The sequence below is a fragment of the Scyliorhinus torazame genome, chromosome 15 (assembly GCF_047496885.1).
Source record: "Scyliorhinus torazame isolate Kashiwa2021f chromosome 15, sScyTor2.1, whole genome shotgun sequence".
Classification (NCBI taxonomy): Eukaryota; Metazoa; Chordata; class Chondrichthyes; order Carcharhiniformes; family Scyliorhinidae; genus Scyliorhinus; species Scyliorhinus torazame.
The window spans coordinates 165,828,911-165,837,123 of record NC_092721.1 but is presented as its reverse complement, the minus strand read 5'-3'; positions in this window follow the sequence as shown (position 1 = coordinate 165,837,123).

Here is an 8,213-nt window from a genome sequence, read left to right as displayed (position 1 = left end):
CCGGGGCCTTACCCGCATGCATGGCCTTCAAGCCCTCCACTATCTCCTCCAGCTCGATTGGGGCTCCCAGCCCTTCTACCTGCTCCCCGTCCACCTTTGGGAAATTCAGCCCCTCCAAGAAGTGCCTCATCCCCTCCGATCCCGTACGGGGTTCCGACCTGTACAGCCTGCTGTAGAAATCCCTAAACGCCTTATTCACCCCTCCTGAATCACCAACCAGGTTCCCATCTCTGTCCTTTACTTTCGCTATCTCCCTTGCTGCCTCCCCCTTCCTAAGCTGCTGTGCAAGCATTCTGCTGGCGTTCTCTCCATGTTCATAGATCGCCCCCCCTCGCCTTTCTCAGCTGCTCCACTGCCCTCCCTGTGGTCAGCAAGCTAAACTCCGCCTGTAACCTCCGCCATTCCCTTAAAAGCCCTGCCTCTGGGGTCTCCGCATACTTCCTATCAATCTGGAGTAACTCCTTTACCAGTCGGTCCGTCTCCGCCCTGTCCACCTTCTCCCTATGGGCCCGGATCGAGATCAACTCCCCCCTGACCACCGCCTTCAGTGCTTCCCACACCACCACTGCTGAAATTTTCCCCATGTCATTGACCTGCAGGTAGCTCTGAATACATTTCCTCAGCCGCTCGCACACCCCTTCATCTGCCAAAAGTCCCACATCCAACCTCCAGTGCGGGCGCTGGTTACTGGCTTTACTAACCTGCAGGTCAACCCAGTGCGGAGCATGGTCTGAGATTGTAATCGCCGAGTACCCCAGCAAGGCCCTGCTCAAAATAATGAAATCAATCCGGGAGTACACTTTATGCACGTGTGAATAGAAGGAGAACTCCTTCACCCTCGGCTGCCCAAATCTCCATGGATCCAACCACCCCGCCAATCAGCTCCATGAACCCTCTTAGTTCCTTTGCCATTGCTGGTACCCTGCCCATTTTTGAGCTTGACCGGTCCAAGCCAGGGTCCATAACTGTATTGAAGTCCCCTCCCATGACCAACCTGTGCGAGTCCAGGTCCAGTATCTTCCCCAGCATCCTCTTTATAAACTCCATGTCATCCCAATCTGGCGCGTACACATTTACTAATACCACCTGCCCCCCCTCTAGTTTCCCACTGACCATAATGTACCGACCTTCCACGTCCTAGACTATTCTACCCACCTCAAACACCATCCGCTTATTAATCAGGATAGCAACCGCTCCAGTCTTTGAATTTAGTCCCGCGTGAAAGACCTGACTGACCCAGCCTTTCCTCAGTCTAACCTGGTCCGTAACTCTAAGGTGCGACTCCTGCAACATTACCACGTCCTCCTTCAATCCCCTAAGATGCGTGAACACACGTGCCCTTTTGACCGGCCCATTTAACCCTCGAACATTCCAGGTGATCAGCCTAGTTGGGACAGTGTCCCCCCCCCCACCGATCAGCCATCCCCTTTTTTAGGCCAGCCTCCAGCCTGTGCTCCGCAGCTCCACCGATCCATTCCCAGGCAGCCCCTATCCCCAACCTCCTCTCTGTCCCTCAGCCCAAGTCCCTCCCTCATCAGCAGGACATTCACCCACCCCCCTCTCCCCCCAGTAACTGTCATAATATGGACCCATGCACATCATGAGGTAAAAACAGGCAGTGACAGACACCCAGTACAGCCAATCAACATACAGGACAGAACACAACCAATCACCAGACAGAACACCAGACCGGGGCTTCCAACTATAAAACACACGAGGCATCTACACTCCGCCTCTTTCCACTGGCAACAACTGTAGTGACAGTCAGGGTGTATATATCAGTCAGCACCTTCTACACGTGGATCAGAGCTAGCCTAGTCTAGTAAGTTAGAGTTAGGACACTTAGAGTCGTAGAGTGTCAACCCACAGCCAGCTGTGTGCATTGTTACAGAAGTTCAATAAATTCTATTGAACCAAAGCCTACCTTTGGTGTCTGCTTTACAGTTCATCTGCATCCTGTTGCAGTCTGTGTTACCCCAGGGTGAATAACACGACAGTAACAACACCCTGTAACCCAACCCCTTTACTAAACCAAACATATGCACACCCCCCACTGCGCTTCCGAGAGCTTGCTCGCCCAGCTAGGTTGGTGGCCCCCGTCCCCGGCGTCAGATAGTCTCCCACCTATTGTTCCATCCCCACCCTCCCTCCCGCACAAACAAACTCCAACATCAAACAATCCCCACACAATTGCCCTACAGAAAAACACCAAGATCAAAACAAGCACCCCTCCCTCCCCCAACAGTGCAAATGAAAACCTTAGCTCTATCGCTGATTCCAAATCAATGCAAACGGCATCACAAACACCTTCCATGAAATGCAAAATGGGAAACATTTTACAAAAACAAAGAAACAAAAAGAAAAAAACAAAAACATGAACATTGCAGTCAAGTTCAAAATTCTCAATCCATCACCAGCCCTTTCTTTTTCACAAAGTCCAACGCATCCTCAGGCGACTCGAAGTAGAAGTGCAGATCCTCATGCGTGACCCAGAGACGGGCTGGATATAACAGTCCAAACTTCACCTTTTTCTTAAAAAGGATCGACCTGATCTGGTTGAAGCCTGCTCTCCCTCTGGCCACCTCCACACGTAGGTCCTGGTAAACCCGCAGGATGCTATTGTCCCATTTACAGCTCCGTGTCTGAACCTGTGGAATCTCACCACCATTGCCCTCGGGGGGGGGTCTCCCATTCACGGCTTCCTCGCGAGTGCTCTGTGAGCCCTATCCACTTCCAAGGGCCGGGAGAATGCCCCATCCCCCAGCAGCTTCACAAACATGTCTGCGATGTATGCCCCAGTGTTCGTTCCTTCGGACCACTCCAGGAGCCCGATGATTCTTAGGTTCTGTCGGTGGGACCTATTTTCTAGGTTCTCCACCTTCTCCTGGAGCTTCTTCTGCTGATCCCTCAGCATCTCCACCTCCAGCTCCACCGCAGTCTGATGTTCCTCCTGCTCAGCCAGCGCCTTCTCCAACTTCTGGATCGCCCGATCCTAGGCGTCCAATCTATGCTCCAACTGCTCAATCAACTCTTTTATCTGGTCCAAGCAGTCCCGTTTCTGCATAGCAAAGCCTTCTTGAATGACTTGCATCAGCTGCTCCATAGACTGCTGGGTCGACAAGCCAGAGGTCCGAACCTCCGCCATGCTGTCTTCTGTTGCAGCTACAGCCCAAGCCTTCTCTATCTTTTTGTTTCTCCCTTACGAACACTTCTAGTCCTTCTCTCCATGCACCGAAGTGGGAATTCAGTAAACAATTGGCACTAACATCCGTTTTACAAGTCAAGTCCGGTAGAAAAAAGGTCCAACCAGAACAGGACCACCAAATGTGCCACTTAATCCTTCATAGCCACCACTGGCGCCCATCATTACTCTTGTTATGGGGGAGGGGGTTTTCAGATCCTCAAAATGTATCATGGAGTTCAACCAACCTCTCCCTTTAATGGATTTGTTGCTTTTCCTAGCACACGGCTTTTTCCCCAGGTGTGGGATTACAAATATGGACACTTGGGTTTTTAAACACAAAACACTGTTTATTCCATGAACTCAACTTAACATCTTAAATAAACATTGGATCTTTTAACACCCCTTACTTCAAAGATAACTCAGAAAATATTGCAACAGTAAATAATTCCTTAAAATGCTCCTTCAAACTTCGAAGAGACTTAACACCTTTTAAACAAAATCACATCAGGTTAAAGGCTTCACTATTATAAGTTTAAAATCACCCAAATAATCCAGAGATAGTCTTTCATGGCAGATATCCAGTTCACTGCAAAACACAAACACACACCCAGCTCTTTTCCTCCAAACCAGAACTTCTCAAGCTGCTGTCTCAAACTGGCTTTCTCCTTTTAATCAGCTCACAGCAAAACAGCCAGGCACTTTTAAACTGCTCTCAGCAAAACCAGCCAGGCACTTTTTAAAACTGAAACTTCAAAATGGCTGAACTGAGCTGAGCTCCACCCACTCTCTGACATCACTGTTTTCTTAAAGGTACATTGCTTACACATCCATTTCTTAAAGTCACTCTTGCATGACACTCTTAAGGGTTCTGTATTTACTGTATATTTCCCACCTGTATTAGACCTTCCAAAATGCATTACCTCGCATTTTTCCGGATTAAACTCCATCTGCCATCGCTCCGCCCAAGTCTCTAACCCATCTATATCCTGCTGTATCCTCTGACATCCGCAATTCCACCAATCTTTGTGTCATCCGTAAACTTAAGAATCAGACCAGTTATATTTTCCTCAAAATTATTTACAACAAAGGTCCCAGCACTGATCACTGTGGAACACCACTAGTCACAGCCCTCTTTCATAAAAGCACCCTTCCACTGCTACCCTCTGTCTTCTATGACCGAGCCAGCTCACCTCTGATACCATGTGACTTCACATTCTGTATCAGTCAGCCATGAGGGACCTTGTCAACAGCCTTACTGAAGTCCATGTCGAGAATGTCATGTTCTGTAGACTGGCCGATATGAATGATGAACTACAGAACATCTAGTTTAAATAATTTATAATGAACACCTGCGTGATAAAGATAACTGGAATAAATAAAATAATAAACTACTAACACTAACTAACTATTATAGAGCTACTGCAAAATACGTCTATCCACCAACACGACTTATCCCAACTCCCCAGACATAGATGGTGGGGTGACACTGCCACCTGGTGGTCGGAGGTCGTGTATATTATGTACAGAATTGCTTTATGCATATCATCGCAGACAACATCTACTGCCCTACTTTCATCAATCATCTTCGTCACATCCTTGAAAAACTGTATCATGTTAGTGAGACACGACCTCCCCTTCATAAAATCATACTGCCTCTCGCTAATATATCCACTTGCTTCCAAATGAGAATAAATCCTGTCTCGAAGAATCCTCTGCAATAATTTCCCTACCACTAACATAAGGCTCACAGGCCTGTAATTTTCTGGATTATCCTTGCTACCCTTCTTAAACAAAGGAACAACAGCAGTTATTCTCCAGTCCTCTGGGACCTCACCTGTAGCCAGTGAGGATACAAAGATTTCTGTCAAGGCCCCAGCCAGCAATTTCCTCCCTTGCCTCCCTCAGTATTCTGGGGTAAATCCCATCAGGCCCTGGGGACTTATCTACCTTAATGTTTTTCAAGATGCCCAACACCTCCTCGCTTTTGATCTCAATGTGACCCAGAGTCTCTCTGCACCCTTCCCCAGACGCATCATCCACCAAGTCCTTCTCTTTGGTGAATACTGATGCAAATTGCTAATTTTGTACCTCGCCCATTTCCTCTGGTACACGCATAGATTCCCTCCCCTGTCCTTGAGTGGGTTTCCCTGGCTGCCCTCTTGCTCTTTATATACGTATAAAAAGCTTTGGGATTTTCCTTGGGATTACCATATCATGGTAAAAATTGGTCCTCCCCACAAGTAGTTGCTGGAGAGACTGTGGAGAACCAATTGGTCATTCCTTACACACATTCTTGTCATGCGCTAAGTTGAGTGAATATTAGGATAAGATATTCAAAACACTGGCTGCGGTATTTCATAAGGATGTCCCACAGACCCCACTAAATGGTCTATTAGGTACAATTCCAGAAGGGATGGTAGGATGAAAACATAATTATATTTACAAATTTTGCTTCAAGCTGCCATTAAGCGCATCACCCTACTTTAGCTGAAATCCATATTCCCAATCTATGAAGCTCGGTTATCCAAAGTCACAGAGCTATTTGAGATGGAAAGAATCATGCATGCATTATGCTTATGGAGCAAAAACATCTCTCAAAGGTGGATCCCAGTACTGGGAATGTTGTTCACGTGAACTACACCACAGAGAACACTCTTCACCCCAGCCCAATACCATTCTTATATCTATTTTATTTGCCCCCTATTTATTTCACGGTGTTTTTCCATATATAGTCATTTTTCACCGGTACTCTATGGAAGGAAGCAGTTTGTATACAGACCAATTATAATCTTCAAATGCTTGTTTCTCTGTGAAGTCAACAATTTATTTTTTTAAATGTTTAAACTAAAGAGAGGAGAATCTGACCTTTCTTCTGGTTATGATGTTTGAAAAAGTCTCAGAGTATGGCCTCTGAAAGTGACGCCCTCTGTGGGTCCACCACATTACATGCCTTAGGTTCCTGCAGTCTGGCATCCCTGGTGTATCAAAGTCCATCGTGGCATAGTTTGTAAGGCATATCACACAAGGACTAAAATCTCTACCCTCTGTGGAGAGTATTGAAAAAGACTCCCGAATCCATCCAAGTATCTGAAATGGTTCTTTAAAATGTCAATGGACTCTCAACCACCTACCTGTGAGGCTCATTAATTTAGTTGTATCTCTACTCAGCTTCTGAGCCCATAATGCCATCAGCCATGACAGCAAGAGACAAGCCTGATAACCAAGGATCCAGCCTCCCACTCTGCCCTGAGCTTTCGGGCAAACATACAAGGTTCGACTGTGCGCCATAAATGCATAATTACAGTCCCACATTTGCTTCCCGTTTTCACATATACGGGATGTACAGCCCGGAATTGTAGACCATGTGTTGAAATAGCTTTATGAGAGCTGATGGGGAGACTTTAGTGCAATATGTGTTGTATTAATCACCCTGGCTCCATGGAAGCCAGCAATGCTGTAGCGACGTCAAGCATCTTTGCCTTAATTTGTTCCACCATGTACATGCCAAATCTAACAAATTCCTTAATCCTCAGAGAAAGGCATTAGTTACTGGCCAATCTAGGTCCCCAGTGCCCCTTGACTAATCCTGCTGTGGCTGACTGGAAGGATGCTGAAAACTTTGAGGGCCATGGTGACATTCATTTCTGCAGCAGAACCTCTGCTGCATATGGTGGCTTTCAAGTCATTCATTGCATAGCAAGTCACAGAGTCGGCCAGTGGCATATTTGGAAAGCACAGTTTGTTCTTCCATGGAGGTGAAAGGTACCAAGTGGTCCCTGGCCACTTATTTCTTTGAGATCTCCTGTACATTTCAATGCAGTTGCCACTTGTTACACTACTGCCTGCACGAAGACAACGCTCCCATGATGTGGCAACAAAGCAGCCGGTAATTTGGAAATGTTTGGAGCAAAGATAGAATAGTCAGATTGAGTCAAGTAAATGTACAGCATGTGTTGGTTTTCTTCAATGATTCTATATGTGACAAGGAGGAATAATGATGCAAATTTAATTCCCTTTGTTTCACTATTATCTTTATTCAGTTGAGCTCCCTTTTGCTGTGATGGTTCTGCAGGTAACACTGGTTAAACGTAAGAATGAACATAATAACCTTGGGATGAAGAAGACCTAGAAAAGAACTGTACGTCTGTGCACCCAAGGCATTACTATGGGGCTAAGATATGAATGCTGCACTAATGAATGCAAATAACCTCAACGCGTGCTATAGCAAAAGCTGCAGCGTGTCTATGAGCTGTGTGATCTATCAGTAATAGTATTTGAATACGAGGAGACATCTTCGGGTATTTGGGCCAACTTAGAATCATAGAATCCCTACAATACAGAAGGAGACCATTCAGCCCATCGAGTCTGCACCGACCCTTTAAAAGAGCACTCCACCTAGGCCCAATCCCCGTCCTAAGGGGCAATTTAGCATGGCCAATCCACCTAGCCAACACATTTTTGGACTGTGGGAGCAAACCGGAGCACCTGGAGGAAACCCACACGGACAGGGGGTGAATGTGCAAACTCCACACAGTCACCCGAGGTCGGAATCGAACTGGGTCCTGGCGCTGTGAGGCAGCAGTGCCACCACTGTGCCACCATGCCGCCCCCTTCTCCTTGAAAAGGAATAAGTGAATTAGCATGAGGCTAGCAGCTAAATAATGTGTAGTAAATAAGGTGAAAGAGGTGAAGAAAGAGATGTATGGGTGTGAATATCTTGCAATGGGGTTGTACAAAGCACTTGTTATGTGCTAGAAAGGCTGTGTAGCCATCATGAAGGATAGTTAGATAGAAGTGCACTCAGTGCACAGGCATTGGTTTTATGCATGTTGATTTAAGAGGATAAGCAGTGAAGAGGTGCCCATTGTGAGCAGGAATAAATGGCAATGTGGTCATTATGCAACTGTGCCAAACTTGTTTAAATGTCAGTTGTCCTAGGAGTGAAGGAGTTGGCAGTCTCCAAGTCATGTAAATTACATTCCTGGCTAGTGTGATGGCTTAATGACCCTGGAGTCTGTTCCTCTTGCTT